The following is a 16,666-nucleotide window of genomic DNA, read 5'->3' as shown; positions in this document are numbered from 1 at the left end:
AACAGATGAGGCAACCAACAGATGAAGCAACCAACAGATGAAGCAACAAACAGATGAACCAATCAACAGATGAAGCAACAAACAGATGAAGCAACAAACAGATGAAGCAACAAACAGATGAAGCAACCAACAGATGAAGCAATAAACAGATGAAGCAACCAACAGATGAAGCAACCAACAGATGAAGCAACAAACAGATGAAGCAACCAACAGATGAAGCAATAAACAGATGAAGCAACCAACAGGTGAAGCAACCAACAGATGAAGCAACAAACAGATGAAGCAACAAACAGATGAAGCAACAAACAGATGAAGCAACAAACAGATAAAGCAACCAACAGATGAAGCAACAAACAGATGAAGCAACAAAAAGATGAAGCAACCAACAGATGAAGCAACAAACAGATAAAGCAACCAACAGGTGAAGCAACCAACAGATGAAGCAACAAACAGATGAAGCAATAAACAGATGAAGCAACAAACAGATGAGGCAACCAACAGATGAAGCAACCAACAGATGAAGCAACAAACAGATGAACCAATCAACAGATGAAGCAACAAACAGATGAAGCAACAAACAGATGAAGCAACAAACAGATGAAGCAACCAACAGATGAAGCAATAAACAGATGAAGCTACCAACAGATGAAGCAACAAACAGATAAAGCAACCAACAGGTGAAGCAACCATCAGATGAAGCAACAAACAGATGAAGCAACAAACAGATGAAGCAACAAACAGATGAAGCAACAAACAGATAAAGCAACCAACAGATGAAGCAACAAACAGATAAAGCAACAAACAGATGAAGCAACCAACAGATGAAGCAACAAACAGATAAAGCAACAAACAGATGAAGCAACAAACAGATGAAGCAACCAACAGATGAAGCAACAAACAGATAAAGCAACCAACAGGTGAAGCAACCAACAGATGAAGCAACAAACAGATGAAGCAACAAACAGATGAAGCAACAAACAGATGAAGCAACAAACAGATGAAGCAACCAACAGATGAAGCAATAAACAGATGAAGCAACCAACAGATGAGTCAACAAACAGATGAAGCAACAAACAGATGAAGCAACAAACAGATGAAGCAACCAACAGATGAAGGAATCTACAGATGAAGCAACAAACAGATGAGGCAAACAACAGATGAAGCAACCAACAGATGAAGCAACAAACAGATGAAGCAATAAACAGATGAAGCAATAAACAGATGAAGCATCAAACAGATGAGGCAACAAGATGAGGCAACCAACAGATGAAGCAACAAACAGATGAAGCAATAAACAGATGAAGCAACAACCAGATAAAGTAACAAACAGATGAGGCAACAAACAGATGAAGCAATAAACAGATGAAGCAATAAACAGATGAAGCAACAAACAGATGAAGCAATAAACAGATGAAGCAACAAACAGATGAAGCAACCAACAGATGAAGCAACAAACAGATGAAGCAATAAACAGATGAAGCAACAAACAGATGAAGCAACAAACAGATGAAGCAACTAACAGATGAAGCAATAAACAGATGAAGCAATAAACAGATGAAGCAACAAAAAGATGAAGCAACCAACAGATAAAGCAACCAACAGATGAAGCAACCAACAGATGAAGCAATAAACAGATGAAGCAACAAAAAGATGAAGCAACCAACAGATAAAGCAACCAACAGATGAAGCAACCAACAGATGAAGCAACCAACAGATGAAGCAATAAACAGATAAAGCAACAAACAGACGAGGCAACAAGATGAGGCAACCAACAGATGAAGCAACAAACAGATGAAGTAACCAACAGATGAAGCAACCAACAGATGAAGCAACCAACAGATGAAGCAACCAACAGATGAAGCAATAAACAGATGAAGCAAGAAACAGATGAAGCAACAAACAGATGAAGCAACAAACAGATGGGGTAACAAGATGAGGCAACCAACAGATGAAGCAACAAACAGATGAAGCAACAAACAGATGAAGCAATAAACAGATGAATAAATCAACAGATGAAGCAACCAACAGATGAAGCAACCAACAGATGAAGCAATCAACAGATGAAGCAACCAACAGATGAGGCAACCAACAGATGAAGCAACCAACAGATGAAGTAACAAACAGATGAAGCAATAAACAGATGAAGCAATAAACAGATGAAGCAATAAACAGATGAAGCAACCAACAGATGAGGCAACCAACAGATGAAGTAACAAACAGTTGAAGCAACAAACAGATGAAGCAATAAACAGATGAAGCAATAAACAGATGAAGCAATAAACAGATGAAGCAATAAACAGATGAAGCAATAAACAGATGAAGCAACAAACAGATGAAGCAATCAACAGATGAAGCAACAAACAGATGAAGCAATCAACAGATGAAGCAACCAACAGATGAAGCAACCAACAGATGAGGCAACCAACAGATGAAGCAACCAACAGATGAAGCAAACAACAGATGAAGCAACAAACAGATGAAGCAACAAACAGATGAAGCAACCAACAGATGTAGCAACCAACAGATGAAGCAAACAACAGATGAAGCAACAAACAGATGAAGCAACAAACAGATGAAGCAACCAACAGATGAAGCAACCAACAGATGAGGCAATAAACAGATGAAGCAAGAAACAGATGAAGCAACAAACAGATGAAGCAACAAACAGATGAGGTAACAAGATGAGGCAACCAACAGATGAAGCAACAAACAGATAAAGCAACCAACAGATGAGGCAACAAACAGATGAAGCAACAAACAGATGAAGCAACAAACAGATGAAGCAATAAACAGATGAAGAAATCAACAGATGAAGCAACCAACAGATGAAGCAACCAACAGATGAAGCAATAAACAGATGAAGCAAGAAACAGATGAAGCAACAAACAGATGAAGCAACCAACAGATGAAGCAAACAACAGATGAAGCAACAAACAGATGAAGCAATAAACAGATGAAGTAACAAACAGATGAAGCAACCAACAGATGAAGCAAACAACAGATGAAGCAACAAACAGATGAAGCAACAAACAGATGAAGCAACCAACAGATGAAGCAAACAACAGATGAAGCAACAAACAGATGAAGCAATAAACAGATGAAGCAATAAACAGATGAAGCAACCAACAGATGAAACAACAAACAGATGAAGCAATCAACAGATGAAGCAACAAACAGATGAAGCTATCAACAGATGAAGCAACCAACAGATGAGGCAACCAACAGATGAAGCAACCAACAGATGAAGCAAACAACAGATGAAGCAACAAACAGATGAAGCAACAAACAGATGAAGCAACCAACAGATGAAGCAACCAACAGATGAAGCAACCAACAGATGAAGCAATAAACAGATGAAGCAAGAAACAGATGAAGCAAGAAACAGATGAAGCAACAAACAGATGAAGCAACCAACAGATGAAGCAATAAACAGATGAAGCAACAAACAGACGAGGCAACAAGATGAGGCAACCAACAGATGAAGTAACAAACAGATGAAGCAACCAACAGATGAAGCAAACAACAGATGAAGCAACAAACAGATGAAGCAACAAACAGATGAAGCAACCAACAGATGAAGCAAACAACAGATGAAGCAACAAACAGATGAAGCAATAAACAGATGAAGCAATAAACAGATGAAGCAACCAACAGATGAAACAACAAACAGATGAAGCAATCAACAGATGAAGCAACAAACAGATGAAGCTATCAACAGATGAAGCAACCAACAGATGAGGCAACCAACAGATGAAGCAACCAACAGATGAAGCAAACAACAGATGAAGCAACAAACAGATGAAGCAACAAACAGATGAAGCAACCAACAGATGAAGCAAACAACAGATGAAGCAACAAACAGATGAAGCAAGAAACAGATGAAGCAACCAACAGATGAAGCAACCAACAGATGAAGCAACCAACAGATGAAGCAATAAACAGATGAAGCAAGAAACAGATGAAGCAAGAAACAGATGAAGCAACAAACAGATGAAGCAACCAACAGATGAAGCAATAAACAGATGAAGCAATAAACAGATGAAGCAACAAACAGATGAAGCAACAAACAGATGAGGCAACAAGATGAGGCAACCAACAGATGAAGCAACAAACAGATGAAGCAACAAACAGATAAAGCAACCAACAGATGAGGCAACAAACAGATGAAGCAACAAACAGATGAAGCAATCAACAGATGAAGCAACAAACAGATGAGGCAACCAACAGATGAAGCAACCAACAGATGAAGCAAACAACAGATGAAGCAACCAACAGATGAAGCAACAAACAGATGAAGCAACCAACAGATGAGGCAACCAACAGATGAAGCAATAAACAGATGAAGCAATAAACAGATGAAGCAACAAACAGATGAGGCAACAAGATGAGGCATCCAACAGATGAAGCAACAAACAGATGAAGTAAAAAACAGATGAAGCAACAAACAGATGAAGCAACAAACAGATGAAGCAACAAACAGATGAGTCAACAAACAGATGAAGCAACAAACAGATGAAGCAACAAACAGATGAAGTAAAAAACAGATGAAGCAACAAACAGATGAAGCAACAAACAGATAAAGCAACCAACAGATGAGTCAACAAACAGATGAAGCAACAAACAGATGAAGCAACAAACAGATGAAGCAATCAACAGATGAAGCAACAAACAGATGAGGCAACCAACAGATGAAGCAACAAACAGATGAAGCAACCAACAGATGAAGCAATAAACAGATGAAGCAACCAACAGATGAAGCAACAAACAGATAAAGCAACCAACAGGTGAAGCAACCAACAGATGAAGCAACAAACAGATGAAGCAACAAACAGATGAAGCAACCAACAGATGAAGCAACAAACAGATAAAGCAACCAACAGGTGAAGCAACCAACAGATGAAGCAACAAACAGATGAAGCAACAAACAGATGAAGCAACAAACAGATGAAGCAACAAACAGATGAAGCAACCAACAGATGAAGCAATAAACAGATGAAGCAACCAACAGATGAGGCAACCAACAGATGAAGGAATCTACAGATGAAGCAACAAACAGATGAAGCAAACAACAGATGAAGCAACCAACAGATGAAGCAACAAACAGATGAAGCAATAAACAGATGAAGCAATAAACAGATGAAGCATCAAACAGATGAAGCAACAAACAGATGAAGCAACAAACAGATGAAGCAACCAACAGATGAAGGAATCTACAGATGAAGCAACAAACAGATGAAGCAAACAACAGATGAAGCAACCAACAGATGAAGCAACAAACAGATGAAGCAATAAACAGATGAAGCAATAAACAGATGAAGCATCAAACAGATGAGGCAACAAGATGAGGCAACCAACAGATGAAGCAACAAACAGATGAAGCAATAAACAGATGAAGCAATAAACAGATGAAGCAACCAACAGATGAAACAACAAACAGATGAAGCAATCAACAGATGAAGCAACAAACAGATGAAGCAATCAACAGATGAAGCAACCAACAGATGAAGCAACCAACAGATGAGGCAACCAACAGATGAAGCAACCAACAGATGAAGCAAACAACAGATGAAGCAACAAACAGATGAAGCAACAAACAGATGAAGCAACCAACAGATGAAGCAACCAACAGATGAAGCAAACAACAGATGAAGCAACAAACAGATGAAGCAACAAACAGATGAAGCAACCAACAGATGAAGCAACCAACAGATGAAGCAATAAACAGATGAAGCAAGAAACAGATGAAGCAACAAACAGATGAAGCAACAAACAGATGAGGTAACAAGATGAGGCAACCAACAGATGAAGCAACAAACAGATAAAGCAACCAACAGATGAGGCAACAAACAGATGAAGCAACAAACAGATGAAGCAACAAACAGATGAAGCAATAAACAGATGAAGAAATCAACAGATGAAGCAACCAACAGATGAAGCAACCAACAGATGAAGCAATCAACAGATGAAGCAACCAATAGATGAGGCAACCAACAGATGAAGTAACAAACAGATGAAGTAACAAACAGATGAAGCAACCAACAGATGAAGCAACCAACAGATGAAGCAACAAACAGATGAAGCAACCAACAGATGAAACAACAAACAGATGAAGCAATCAACAGATGAAGCAACAAACAGATGAAGCTATCAACAGATGAAGCAACCAACAGATGAGGCAACCAACAGATGAAGCAACCAACAGATGAAGCAAACAACAGATGAAGCAACAAACAGATGAAGCAACAAACAGATGAAGCAACCAACAGATGAAGCAAACAACAGATGAAGCAACAAACAGATGAAGCAAGAAACAGATGAAGCAACCAACAAATGAAGCAACCAACAGATGAAGCAACCAACAGATGAAGCAATAAACAGATGAAGCAAGAAACAGATGAAGCAAGAAACAGATGAAGCAACAAACAGATGAAGCAACCGACAGATGAAGCAATAAACAGATGAAGCAATAAACAGATGAAGCAACAAACAGATGAAGCAACAAACAGATGAGGCAACAAGATGAGGCAACCAACAGATGAAGCAACAAACAGATGAAGCAACAAACAGATAAAGCAACCAACAGATGAGGCAACAAACAGATGAAGCAACAAACAGATGAAGCAATCAACAGATGAAGCAACAAACAGATGAGGCAACCAACAGATGAAGCAACCAACAGATGAAGCAAACAACAGATGAAGCAACCAACAGATGAAGCAACAAACAGATGAAGCAACCAACAGATTAGGCAACCAACAGATGAAGCAATAAACAGATGAAGCAATAAACAGATGAAGCAACAAACAGATGAGGCAACAAGATGAGGCATCCAACAGATGAAGCAACAAACAGATGAAGTAAAAAACAGATGAAGCAACAAACAGATGAAGCAACAAACAGATGAAGTAAAAAACAGATGAGTCAACAAACAGATGAAGCAACAAACAGATGAAGCAACAAACAGATGAAGTAAAAAACAGATGAAGCAACAAACAGATGAAGCAACAAACAGATGAAGCAACAAACAGATAAAGCAACCAACAGATGAGTCAACAAACAGATGAAGCAACAAACAGATGAAGCAACAAACAGATGAAGCAACAAACAGATGAAGCAATCAACAGATGAAGCAACAAACAGATGAGGCAACCAACAGATGAAGCAACAAACAGATGAAGCAATAAACAGATGAAGCAATAAACAGATGAAGCAACAAACAGATGAGGCAACAAACAGATGAAGCAACAAACAGATGAAGCAACAAACAGATGAAGCAATCAACAGATGAAGCAACAAACAGATGAGGCAACCAACAGATGAAGCAACAAACAGATGAAGCAATAAACAGATGAAGCAATAAACAGATGAAGCAACAAACAGATGAGGCAACAAGATGAGGCAACCAACAGATGAAGCAATAAACAGATGAAGCAACAAACAGATAAAGCAACAAACAGATGAGGCAACAAACAGATGAAGCAACTAACAGATGAAGCAACAAACAGATGAAGAAACCAACAGATGAAGCAATAAACAGATGAAGCAACAAACAGATGAAGCAACTAACAGATGAAGCAACCAACAGATGAAGCAACCAACAGATGAAGCAAACAACAGATGAAGCAACCAACAGATGAAGCAACAAACAGATGAAGCAACCAACAGATGAGGCAACCAACAGATGAAGCAATAAACAGATGAAGCAATAAACAGATGAAGCAACAAACAGATGAGGCAACAAGATGAGGCATCCAACAGATGAAGCAACAAACAGATGCAGTAAAAAACAGATGAAGCAACAAACAGATGAAGCAACAAACAGATAAAGCAACCAACAGATGAGTCAACAAACAGATGAAGCAACAAACAGATGAAGCAACAAACAGATGAAACAACAAACAGATGAAGCAATCAACAGATGAAGCAACAAACAGATGAGGCAACCAACAGATGAAGCAACAAACAGATGAAGCAATAAACAGATGAAGCAATAAACAGATGAAGCAACAAACAGATGAGGCAACAAGATGAGGCAACCAACAGATGAAGCAATAAACAGATGAAGCAACAAACAGATAAAGCAACAAACAGATGAGGCAACAAACAGATGAAGCAACTAACAGATGAAGCAACAAACAGATGAAGCAACCAACAGATGAAGCAATAAACAGATAAAGCAACCAACAGATGAAGCAACAAACAGATGAAGCAAACAACAGATGAAGCAACAAACAGATAAAGCAACCAACAGATGAAGCAACCAACAGATGAAAAAACAAACAGATGAAGCAACCAACAGATGAAGCAACAAACAGATAAAGCAACCAACAGGTGAAGCAACCAACAGATGAAGCAACAAACAGATGAAGCAACAAACAGATGAAGCAACCAACAGATGAAGCAATAAACAGATGAAGCAACCAACAGATGAGGCAATAAACAGATGAAGCAACAAACAGATGAGGCAACAAGATGAGGCAACCAACAGATGAAGCAACAAACAGATGAAGCAATAAACAGATGAAGAAATCAACAGATGAAGCAACAAACAGATGAGGCAACCAACAGATGAAGCAACCAACAGATGAAGCAACAAACAGATGAACCAATCAACAGATGAAGCAACAAACAGATGAAGCAACAAACAGATGAAGCAACAAACAGATGAAGCAACCAACAGATGAAGCAATAAACAGATGAAGCAACCAACAGATGAAGCAACCAACAGATGAAGCAACAAACAGATGAAGCAACCAACAGATGAAGCAATAAACAGATGAAGCAACCAACAGGTGAAGCAACCAACAGATGAAGCAACAAACAGATGAAGCAACAAACAGATGAAGCAACAAACAGATGAAGCAACAAACAGATAAAGCAACCAACAGATGAAGCAACAAACAGATGAAGCAACAAAAAGATGAAGCAACCAACAGATGAAGCAACAAACAGATAAAGCAACCAACAGGTGAAGCAACCAACAGATGAAGCAACAAACAGATGAAGCAATAAACAGATGAAGCAACAAACAGATGAGGCAACCAACAGATGAAGCAACCAACAGATGAAGCAACAAACAGATGAACCAATCAACAGATGAAGCAACAAACAGATGAAGCAACAAACAGATGAAGCAACAAACAGATGAAGCAACCAACAGATGAAGCAATAAACAGATGAAGCTACCAACAGATGAAGCAACAAACAGATAAAGCAACCAACAGGTGAAGCAACCAACAGATGAAGCAACAAACAGATGAAGCAACAAACAGATGAAGCAACAAACAGATGAAGCAACAAACAGATAAAGCAACCAACAGATGAAGCAACAAACAGATAAAGCAACAAACAGATGAAGCAACCAACAGATGAAGCAACAAACAGATAAAGCAACAAACAGATGAAGCAACAAACAGATGAAGCAAACAACAGATGAAGCAACAAACAGATAAAGCAACCAACAGGTGAAGCAACCAACAGATGAAGCAACAAACAGATGAAGCAACAAACAGATGAAGCAACAAACAGATGAAGCAACAAACAGATGAAGCAACCAACAGATGAAGCAATAAACAGATGAAGCAACCAACAGATGAGTCAACAAACAGATGAAGCAACAAACAGATGAAGCAACAAACAGATGAAGCAACCAACAGATGAAGGAATCTACAGATGAAGCAACAAACAGATGAGGCAAACAACAGATGAAGCAACCAACAGATGAAGCAACAAACAGATGAAGCAATAAACAGATGAAGCAATAAACAGATGAAGCATCAAACAGATGAGGCAACAAGATGAGGCAACCAACAGATGAAGCAACAAACAGATGAAGCAATAAACAGATGAAGCAACAACCAGATAAAGTAACAAACAGATGAGGCAACAAACAGATGAAGCAATAAACAGATGAAGCAATAAACAGATGAAGCAACAAACAGATGAAGCAATAAACAGATGAAGCAACAAACAGATGAAGCAACCAACAGATGAAGCAACAAACAGATGAAGCAATAAACAGATGAAGCAACAAACAGATGAAGCAACAAACAGATGAAGCAACTAACAGATGAAGCAATAAACAGATGAAGCAATAAACAGATGAAGCAACAAAAAGATGAAGCAACCAACAGATAAAGCAACCAACAGATGAAGCAACCAACAGATGAAGCAATAAACAGATGAAGCAACAAAAAGATGAAGCAACCAACAGATAAAGCAACCAACAGATGAAGCAACCAACAGATGAAGCAACCAACAGATGAAGCAATAAACAGATAAAGCAACAAACAGACGAGGCAACAAGATGAGGCAACCAACAGATGAAGCAACAAACAGATGAAGTAACCAACAGATGAAGCAACCAACAGATGAAGCAACCAACAGATGAAGCAACCAACAGATGAAGCAATAAACAGATGAAGCAAGAAACAGATGAAGCAACAAACAGATGAAGCAACAAACAGATGGGGTAACAAGATGAGGCAACCAACAGATGAAGCAACAAACAGATGAAGCAACAAACAGATGAAGCAATAAACAGATGAATAAATCAACAGATGAAGCAACCAACAGATGAAGCAACCAACAGATGAAGCAATCAACAGATGAAGCAACCAACAGATGAGGCAACCAACAGATGAAGCAACCAACAGATGAAGTAACAAACAGATGAAGCAATAAACAGATGAAGCAATAAACAGATGAAGCAATAAACAGATGAAGCAACCAACAGATGAGGCAACCAACAGATGAAGTAACAAACAGTTGAAGCAACAAACAGATGAAGCAATAAACAGATGAAGCAATAAACAGATGAAGCAATAAACAGATGAAGCAATAAACAGATGAAGCAATAAACAGATGAAGCAACAAACAGATGAAGCAATCAACAGATGAAGCAACAAACAGATGAAGCAATCAACAGATGAAGCAACCAACAGATGAAGCAACCAACAGATGAGGCAACCAACAGATGAAGCAACCAACAGATGAAGCAAACAACAGATGAAGCAACAAACAGATGAAGCAACAAACAGATGAAGCAACCAACAGATGTAGCAACCAACAGATGAAGCAAACAACAGATGAAGCAACAAACAGATGAAGCAACAAACAGATGAAGCAACCAACAGATGAAGCAACCAACAGATGAGGCAATAAACAGATGAAGCAAGAAACAGATGAAGCAACAAACAGATGAAGCAACAAACAGATGAGGTAACAAGATGAGGCAACCAACAGATGAAGCAACAAACAGATAAAGCAACCAACAGATGAGGCAACAAACAGATGAAGCAACAAACAGATGAAGCAACAAACAGATGAAGCAATAAACAGATGAAGAAATCAACAGATGAAGCAACCAACAGATGAAGCAACCAACAGATGAAGCAATAAACAGATGAAGCAAGAAACAGATGAAGCAACAAACAGATGAAGCAACCAACAGATGAAGCAAACAACAGATGAAGCAACAAACAGATGAAGCAATAAACAGATGAAGTAACAAACAGATGAAGCAACCAACAGATGAAGCAAACAACAGATGAAGCAACAAACAGATGAAGCAACAAACAGATGAAGCAACCAACAGATGAAGCAAACAACAGATGAAGCAACAAACAGATGAAGCAATAAACAGATGAAGCAATAAACAGATGAAGCAACCAACAGATGAAACAACAAACAGATGAAGCAATCAACAGATGAAGCAACAAACAGATGAAGCTATCAACAGATGAAGCAACCAACAGATGAGGCAACCAACAGATGAAGCAACCAACAGATGAAGCAAACAACAGATGAAGCAACAAACAGATGAAGCAACAAACAGATGAAGCAACCAACAGATGAAGCAACCAACAGATGAAGCAACCAACAGATGAAGCAATAAACAGATGAAGCAAGAAACAGATGAAGCAAGAAACAGATGAAGCAACAAACAGATGAAGCAACCAACAGATGAAGCAATAAACAGATGAAGCAACAAACAGACGAGGCAACAAGATGAGGCAACCAACAGATGAAGTAACAAACAGATGAAGCAACCAACAGATGAAGCAAACAACAGATGAAGCAACAAACAGATGAAGCAACAAACAGATGAAGCAACCAACAGATGAAGCAAACAACAGATGAAGCAACAAACAGATGAAGCAATAAACAGATGAAGCAATAAACAGATGAAGCAACCAACAGATGAAACAACAAACAGATGAAGCAATCAACAGATGAAGCAACAAACAGATGAAGCTATCAACAGATGAAGCAACCAACAGATGAGGCAACCAACAGATGAAGCAACCAACAGATGAAGCAAACAACAGATGAAGCAACAAACAGATGAAGCAACAAACAGATGAAGCAACCAACAGATGAAGCAAACAACAGATGAAGCAACAAACAGATGAAGCAAGAAACAGATGAAGCAACCAACAGATGAAGCAACCAACAGATGAAGCAACCAACAGATGAAGCAATAAACAGATGAAGCAAGAAACAGATGAAGCAAGAAACAGATGAAGCAACAAACAGATGAAGCAACCAACAGATGAAGCAATAAACAGATGAAGCAATAAACAGATGAAGCAACAAACAGATGAAGCAACAAACAGATGAGGCAACAAGATGAGGCAACCAACAGATGAAGCAACAAACAGATGAAGCAACAAACAGATAAAGCAACCAACAGATGAGGCAACAAACAGATGAAGCAACAAACAGATGAAGCAATCAACAGATGAAGCAACAAACAGATGAGGCAACCAACAGATGAAGCAACCAACAGATGAAGCAAACAACAGATGAAGCAACCAACAGATGAAGCAACAAACAGATGAAGCAACCAACAGATGAGGCAACCAACAGATGAAGCAATAAACAGATGAAGCAATAAACAGATGAAGCAACAAACAGATGAGGCAACAAGATGAGGCATCCAACAGATGAAGCAACAAACAGATGAAGTAAAAAACAGATGAAGCAACAAACAGATGAAGCAACAAACAGATGAAGCAACAAACAGATGAGTCAACAAACAGATGAAGCAACAAACAGATGAAGCAACAAACAGATGAAGTAAAAAACAGATGAAGCAACAAACAGATGAAGCAACAAACAGATAAAGCAACCAACAGATGAGTCAACAAACAGATGAAGCAACAAACAGATGAAGCAACAAACAGATGAAGCAATCAACAGATGAAGCAACAAACAGATGAGGCAACCAACAGATGAAGCAACAAACAGATGAAGCAACCAACAGATGAAGCAATAAACAGATGAAGCAACCAACAGATGAAGCAACAAACAGATAAAGCAACCAACAGGTGAAGCAACCAACAGATGAAGCAACAAACAGATGAAGCAACAAACAGATGAAGCAACAAACAGATGAAGCAACAAACAGATAAAGCAACCAACAGATGAAGCAACAAACAGATGAAGCAACAAACAGATGAAGCAACCAACAGATGAAGCAACAAACAGATAAAGCAACCAACAGGTGAAGCAACCAACAGATGAAGCAACAAACAGATGAAGCAACAAACAGATGAAGCAACAAACAGATGAAGCAACAAACAGATGAAGCAACCAACAGATGAAGCAATAAACAGATGAAGCAACCAACAGATGAGTCAACAAACAGATGAAGCAACAAACAGATGAAGCAACAAACAGATGAAGCAACCAACAGATGAAGGAATCTACAGATGAAGCAACAAACAGATGAAGCAAACAACAGATGAAGCAACCAACAGATGAAGCAACAAACAGATGAAGCAATAAACAGATGAAGCAATAAACAGATGAAGCATCAAACAGATGAGGCAACAAGATGAGGCAACCAACAGATGAAGCAACAAACAGATGAAGCAATAAACAGATGAAGCAACAAACAGATAAAGTAACAAACAGATGAAGCAATAAACAGATGAAGCAACAAACAGATGAAGCAATAAACAGATGAAGCAATAAACAGATGAAGCAACAAACAGATGAAGCAATAAACAGATGAAGCAACAAACAGATGAAGCAACCAACAGATGAAGCAACAAACAGATGAAGCAATAAACAGATGAAGCAACAAACAGATGAAGCAACAAACAGATGAAGCAACAAACAGATGAAGCAACTAACAGATGAAGCAATAAACAGATGAAGCAATAAACAGATGAAGCAACAAAAAGATGAAGCAACCAACAGATAAAGCAACCAACAGATGAAGCAACCAACAGATGAAGCAATAAACAGATGAAGCAACAAAAAGATGAAGCAACCAACAGATAAAGCAACCAACAGATGAAGCAACCAACAGATGAAGCAACCAACAGATGAAGCAATAAACAGATGAAGCAACAAACAGACGAGGCAACAAGATGAGGCAACCAACAGATGAAGCAACAAACAGATGAAGTAACCAACAGATGAAGCAACCAACAGATGAAGCAACCAACAGATGAAGCAACCAACAGATGAAGCAATAAACAGATGAAGCAAGAAACAGATGAAGCAACAAACAGATGAAGCAACAAACAGATGGGGTAACAAGATGAGGCAACCAACAGATGAAGCAACAAACAGATGAAGCAACCAACAGATGAGGCAACAAACAGATGAAGCAACAAACAGATGAAGCAACAAACAGATGAAGCAATAAACAGATGAAGAAATCAACAGATGAAGCAACCAACAGATGAAGCAACCAACAGATGAAGCAATAAACAGATGAAGCAAGAAACAGATGAAGCAACAAACAGATGAAGCAACCAACAGATGAAGCAAACAACAGATGAAGCAACAAACAGATGAAGCAATAAACAGATGAAGTAACAAACAGATGAAGCAACCAACAGATGAAGCAAACAACAGATGAAGCAACAAACAGATGAAGCAATAAACAGATGAAGCAATAAACAGATGAAGCAACCAACAGATGAAACAACAAACAGATGAAGCAATCAACAGATGAAGCAACAAACAGATGAAGCTATCAACAGATGAAGCAACAAACAGATGAAGCAACAAACAGATGAAGCAACAAACAGATGAAGCAACAAACAGATGAAGCAACCAACAGATGAAGCAATAAACAGATGAAGCAACCAACAGATGAGTCAACAAACAGATGAAGCAACAAACAGATGAAGCAACAAACAGATGAAGCAACCAACAGATGAAGGAATCTACAGATGAAGCAACAAACAGATGAAGCAAACAACAGATGAAGCAACCAACAGATGAAGCAACAAACAGATGAAGCAATAAACAGATGAAGCAATAAACAGATGAAGCATCAAACAGATGAGGCAACAAGATGAGGCAACCAACAGATGAAGCAACAAACAGATGAAGCAATAAACAGATGAAGCAACAAACAGATAAAGTAACAAACAGATGAAGCAATAAACAGATGAAGCAACAAACAGATGAAGCAATAAACAGATGAAGCAATAAACAGATGAAGCAACAAACAGATGAAGCAATAAACAGATGAAGCAACAAACAGATGAAGCAACCAACAGATGAAGCAACAAACAGATGAAGCAATAAACAGATGAAGCAACAAACAGATGAAGCAACAAACAGATGAAGCAACAAACAGATGAAGCAACTAACAGATGAAGCAATAAACAGATGAAGCAATAAACAGATGAAGCAACAAAAAGATGAAGCAACCAACAGATAAAGCAACCAACAGATGAAGCAACCAACAGATGAAGCAATAAACAGATGAAGCAACAAAAAGATGAAGCAACCAACAGATAAAGCAACCAACAGATGAAGCAACCAACAGATGAAGCAACCAACAGATGAAGCAATAAACAGATGAAGCAACAAACAGACGAGGCAACAAGATGAGGCAACCAACAGATGAAGCAACAAACAGATGAAGTAACCAACAGATGAAGCAACCAACAGATGAAGCAACCAACAGATGAAGCAACCAACAGATGAAGCAACCAACAGATGAAGCAATAAACAGATGAAGCAAGAAACAGATGAAGCAACAAACAGATGAAGCAACAAACAGATGGGGTAACAAGATGAGGCAACCAACAGATGAAGCAACAAACAGATGAAGCAACCAACAGATGAGGCAACAAACAGATGAAGCAACAAACAGATGAAGCAACAAACAGATGAAGCAATAAACAGATGAAGAAATCAACAGATGAAGCAACCAACAGATGAAGCAACCAACAGATGAAGCAATAAACAGATGAAGCAAGAAACAGATGAAGCAACAAACAGATGAAGCAACCAACAGATGAAGCAAACAACAGATGAAGCAACAAACAGATGAAGCAATAAACAGATGAAGTAACAAACAGATGAAGCAACCAACAGATGAAGCAAACAACAGATGAAGCAACAAACAGATGAAGCAACAAACAGATGAAGCAACCAACAGATGAAGCAAACAACAGATGAAGCAACAAACAGATGAAGCAATAAACAGATGAAGCAATAAACAGATGAAGCAACCAACAGATGAAACAACAAACAGATGAAGCAATCAACAGATGAAGCAACAAACAGATGAAGCTATCAACAGATGAAGCAACCAACAGATGAGGCAACCAACAGATGAAGCAACCAACAGATGAAGCAAACAACAGATGAAGCAACAAACAGATGAAGCAACAAACAGATGAAGCAA

This window comes from Odontesthes bonariensis, chromosome 4 (assembly GCF_027942865.1).
Source record: "Odontesthes bonariensis isolate fOdoBon6 chromosome 4, fOdoBon6.hap1, whole genome shotgun sequence".
Taxonomy (NCBI): Eukaryota; Metazoa; Chordata; class Actinopteri; order Atheriniformes; family Atherinopsidae; genus Odontesthes; species Odontesthes bonariensis.
This window is presented reverse-complemented; position numbering follows the sequence as displayed.